We start from the raw sequence: 6,000 nt of genomic DNA on the forward strand, positions 1-6,000 counted from the left end.
CCCGGGAACATTTCTGCCAGCCTGCGTTGCTTAAATAAAAAAAAATCCTTTTGGTGTTTTGTTTTGTTTTTTAAAACTGAAGCCAAAAGCCAAATTTTGTCTGACTGTTTAACTCTTGGACAATTTGATCACTAACTTCTCTAGTTAGTTCTCATTCCCCAGACTCATGCTTGTTTTTTTTTGCTTTGGATTACCATGGGTCCTCAATATGGAATGACATTTGTCCCTACCTGTATTGAAATTTTGTTTCCAGGTACCCCTCCTTTACAACCTCAGCATCTATTCCCTGAAATCTTTGACCTTGTCTCCACACCTATGAAATCTGAGCTATCTCTTCTCCAGGGGAGTGCCATCCAGGCTCTTGATGGCAAGGTCTAGGCTCCAGGGTTGTTGTTTGAGTTCTTACAGGTTGAACAGGACCTCCTTCACTGGCAGTGGTGATAGTGGTGATATTTATAGGAGCTGCAATTCAGAATGTGCAGGATTCATTCATCTACTAAATCTGAGAGTCTCTATATAAAGCATAACATAGCAAAGCTTTCCCCCACAAATTAACATTGATATATTATATGGGTTAATTATTTGCTGCTAAACTTTCTCTTTGCCACATTCTACTTCTTCTCCATTGTGGCAGTTACATAATCTACTCTCAACTTGAGGAAGGGGTTGTCTAGCTTGTCAACTAGATTGCAGCTTGATGACCTCATTTGGAGGAGTGACAGAGATAATTAGCTCATAGGAGGTAAGACACACTCTGTTTCATATTCCTGATGACAAGCCACATGGAGTTACATTGATGGAGTCAGAGCCCTGGATCTGGAGGAGCCATGGAGACCCATGCCACCATTGAAATGCTTCCATTGACACTGGATACACAAGACTTTCCACCCACTGGCCTGTGATCTTCCTGTATTTGGCATCATTACATGTGTTCTGTGAGTCTGAAGAGGAATTTGTAGACTAGTATCAGACATATAGGCTAATATTGGACTTATGTATTCGATCTGGACTGACTGAGCTGGGATGTTTTCTCATTATAGAATGGCTCTTTTATATAATCCTCTTTCATCTTTTAAACGTTTTATTAGGGGCTCATACAACTCTTATCACACTTCATACATACATCAATTGTGTAAAGCACATCTGTACATTCATTGTCCTCATCATTTCAAAGCATTTGCTCTCCACTCAAGCCCTTGGCATAAGGTCCTCTTTTTCTCCTCTCTCCCCGCTCCTCCCTCCCTCAAGAGTCCCTGATAATTTATAAATTACTATTTTTGTAATATCTTGCCCTGTCTGACGTGTACCTTCACCCCCTTTTCTGTTGTCCATCCCCCAGAGAGGAGGTCACATGTAGATCCTTGTAATCGGTTCCCTCTTTCCAACCCACTCTTCGCTGCCCTCCCAGTATTGCCATTCACACTCCTGGTCCTGAAGGTATCATCTGGCCTGGATTCCCTGTGCCTCCAACTCCTATCTGTACCAGTGTACTTCCTCTGGTCTAGCCAGACTTGCAAGGTAGAATTCGGACCATGATAATTTGGGGGCGGGGGGGGGGCGCGGGGGAGGAAGAAGCATTTAGAAACTAGAGGAAAGCTGTCTTCTTCACCAGTGCTACATCACACCCTGACTGGTTCATCTCCTCCCCTAGCCCCCTCTGCAAGGGGATCTCCAGTGGCCGACAAATGGGCTTTGGGTCTCCACTCCGCACTTCCCCCTTCATTCACTATGGTAAGATTTTTTTTGTTCTGGTAATGCCTATACTTGATCCCTTCTACATCTCATGATCTCCAAGGCTGGTGTGCTTCCTCCATGTGGGCTTTGTTGCTTCTGAGTTAGATGGCCGCTTGTTTACCTTCAAGCCTTTAAGACCCCAGACGCTATACCTTTTGACAGCCGGGCACCATCAACTTCCTTCACCATATTTGCTTATGCACCCGTTTGTCCTCAGAGATCATATCATGGAGGTGTGCACCCAATGATATGAGTTTTTGTTCTTTGATGCCTGATAACTGATCCCTTCAGAACCTCGTGATCACACAGGCTGGTGTGTTCTTCTATGTGGACTTTGTTGCTTCTTAGCTACATGGCCGCTTGATTATCTTCAAGCCTTTAAGACACCAGACGCTATATCTTTTGATAGCCAGGCATCATCAGCTTTCTTCACCACATTTGCAAATTCACCCGCTTTATCTTCAGCGGTTGTGTTGGGAGGGTGAGCATCATAGAATGCCAATTTAATAGAAGAAAGTATTCTTGCATCGAGGGAGTACTTGAGTGGAGGCCCAATGTCCTTCTGCCACCTTAATACTAAACCCGTAAATATATGCACACAGATCTATTTCCCCATCCTCATATATATATTTGCATATGTACATGTCTTTGTCTAGACTTCTATAAATGCCCTTTGCCTCCCAGTTCTTTTCTCTATTTCCCTTGACTTTCCTCCTGTCCCACGATCCTGCTTCCTCCCCACCTGGGTTTCAGCCATACTTCTTCGTTACATTACCCTTGATCATGCCCTACCACGCCTGCCACACCCACCTCACCACCAATTTGGATCACTTGTTGTTCCCTTTTCCCTGGGCTTGTTAACTTACACGCCCCCCCCCCCATCTCTCCCTATCCCATTTCCCCCTGGAACTGTCGGTCCTGTTGTTTTTCCTCCAGATTGTTCATTCAGCCTATCTTATTTAGACAGACCTGCAGAGATAATAACATGCACAAAACAAGACAGAATAATGCTATTTCTTATACACATATGTGTTTCCCTGGATTTGTTTCTCTAGTCCACCCAGACTATCACATCTATCGTTCATCATCAAAATGAAGTCTCCATCTTTCACAGGTTGAACAAGCAGTACAAGATGAAATCAGGAAAGCATTTTTTTATATTTACTTATGCTCCATATGCAATCAGCTGTTTGCTGCTCCTTAAAATCAAACCAAATCTACATCAATCAAGTCAATCTCTTCTCATAGCTACTGTATATAGGGTTCTTGACTGCATCTTTTAAAAAATCATTTTATTAGGGGCTCATACAACTCTTATCACAATCCATACATACATCAATTGTGTAAAGCACATCTGTACATTCATTCCCTCATCATGCTCAAAACATTTGCTCTCTACTTAAGCCTCTGGCAGCAGGTCCACATTTTCCCCTCCCTCCCCTCTTCCCCCTCTGTCATGAGCCTTTGATAATTTATAAATTATTAGATTGTCATATCTTGCCCTGTCCGCCGTCTCCCTTCAACCACTTTTCTGTTGTCCATCCCCCAGGGAGGAGGTCACATGTAGATCCTTGTAATCCGTTCCCCCTTTACAACCCACCCTCCCTCTGCCCTCCCAGTATCACCACTCACACCACTGGTTCTGAAGGGATCATCTGCCCTGGATTCCCTGTGTTTCCAGTTCCTATCTATACCAGTGTACTTCCTCTGGTCTAGCCAGACTTGCAAGGTAGAATTCGGATCATGATTAGTGGAGGGGGGAAGGGAAGAATTTAGGAACTAGAAGAAAGTTGTATTTTTCATCGCTGCTACATCACACCCTGACTGGCTCGTCTCCTCTCCAAGACCACTCTGCAAGGGTATCTCCAGTGGCTGACTAATGGGCTTTGGGTCTCCACTCCGCACTCCTCCCCTCATTCACTATGGTAAGATTTTTTATTCTGATGATGCCTGATACCTGATCCATTCTACATCTCATGATTGCACTGGCTGGTGTGCTTCTTCCATGTGGGCTTTGTTGCTTCTGAGCTAGATGGCCACTTGTTTACCTTCAAACCTTTAAGACCCCAGACCCTCTATCTTTTGATATCCGGGCACCATCAGGTTTCTTCACTACATTTGATTATTCACCTACTTTCTCTTCAGCAGTTGTGTCAGGAAGGTGAGCATCATAGAATGCCAATTTAATAGAAAACAGTATTCTTGCATTGAGGGAGTACTTGAGTGGAGGCCCAATGTCCTTCTGCTAGCTTAATACTAAACCTATAAATATATGCATCTTTTACAGGAGCAGATGGATTCATATTTTCCCTCAGAGAAGCTGATGTCCTTGAATCTCCTCCTTTGTTATTATCAGTCCAAAAACCAACTCATGGCATCACCAGGGCTTCTTTATTTCTCCTTTAAACCAAAAATTACTGCTACTGAGTGGATTCTGACTCATAACAACTCTTATAAGTCAGAGTAGAACTGTGACAGAGGGTTTCAGAGACTAAATATTTATGACAGTGGCCTGTATACCATTAAACTATTTTTGTCTCATTTCTCTTATGGATCTCACTGCTTTGTAGCCGTGCCACTCCAATCCACCTCATTTGCACTATCATTATCTTTTATTAAAACCATGCTGCACCTCCTGATTATGGCCTCAATTATGTGCAAAGCAGGATATACATGCCTCAGGGCATGCTAGAGAAAATTCATGAGAGAGTGAGAAAACAATATACAAATATAGATTTTTTTCATTAAGATTTATATTTTTCTACATGCTTCTTGGTGTGTTTAATATATTTCCTCAGTAGTATATTGATATAGGAGCCCTGGTATTGCTATAAGATAAACCTTGGGCTGCTTACTGCAAGATCAGCTGTGTTATGCAGTGCCCTGTAGGGAAACAAACCCAGGACACAAACATATATATATATATATATATATATATATATATATATATATATATATACACACTTATGTATGTATGTATATGTGTATATGTGTGTATACTTATGTATATATATAATAGATAGGTTTATACAGCAAGAAGGAACATAAGAGCTAATTAGTTCCCACAACAAGTCACTTTTGTGGAAAAGTTAATATACAGAAAGTCCAACTCACAGAGGGGTTTTGGTTCATGGTCAAGGTAGCATACAGTGAATTCTTCCCTTAGGAAAAACAGGTAGAGTTTTTCCATAGGCAGCAGACAGGAGGGTGGGTCAGCAACAGTCAGCAAAAATCAGTAGTATGGGAGCTTACTGAAGTAGGCCCTATGGGATATTGAACACAAGCAATGCAAGGTGACAGGATCCACCAGCCTCAAGCTCAAGTGATGTATGCACCAGCAGTGTGGCAAAGCAGGTCTTCAAGGAGACTCAAGCACTAGTGACGCACCCATTGATTGGCTTGGCACACAGGTAGTGTACCATACAGGTCAAGGCAGAGAACTAGCTAAAGTAGCAGCACGCTGTGTGAGGGACTGTGATATGTGTATATTGTTTTCCTCTTTAGGAGCTCAAGTATGCCAAATTGCACTAGATACATGTAGTCATGCATTGCAAACATGAGAAGCACTTGACATTTTATTTATTCCTCATATCAGACCTATAAGTATTATTATTTTCCATATTTTATACATATGTTAGCTGAGATACAGATACTGAGGACAAATAGAAAATAAAATCAATTTTCTTTTTAATTTTTCTGATAGTCTGACATATTTACATCTACTCATACATAAATTTGCAACTAATTTATTCCCAGTGTGGAACCGTGGGACATGAGGGTAATTAGGGCCAGATGGATCCGGGTTCAAATTCTGGTTCTGCCACTTCCTGTGGCTTAACATTTCAGCCTCTGTTTTCTCCTCTATATAATGGAGAGAACAATAGAGCCTAAACCATAGGGTTGTTTTGAGGACTAAATAAAATAATAACTTTAAAGGGTTTGGTGCAGCACCTGACACGCTCAGTAAAGAGCAACTCTTTTTTCTGACCACAAAGGACTTAGGAAACACAAAAATACCTTTCCCCTTACCCTCCAAGGAGATTATTTTCTCACAACTCCCAGATATATGTTCCTTCATTGAAGAACTTACCTTTGTGCTTGATAAGGGGATTCCAGTGGGTACCTGGTTTTAGTCTCTGGAGAATGGTGAGCAAAAAAAGCTGACAAAGAAGAGGCACTTCTACTCAAACGTGATGCTACCTCTGATCTGGGTCTGTTGCTAACAGAAGGTCTGAGCTCACTCTCCGAAAACTTGCTCTTTTAAAC

The sequence above is a fragment of the Tenrec ecaudatus genome, chromosome X (genome assembly GCF_050624435.1).
Source record: "Tenrec ecaudatus isolate mTenEca1 chromosome X, mTenEca1.hap1, whole genome shotgun sequence".
Taxonomy (NCBI): Eukaryota; Metazoa; Chordata; class Mammalia; order Afrosoricida; family Tenrecidae; genus Tenrec; species Tenrec ecaudatus.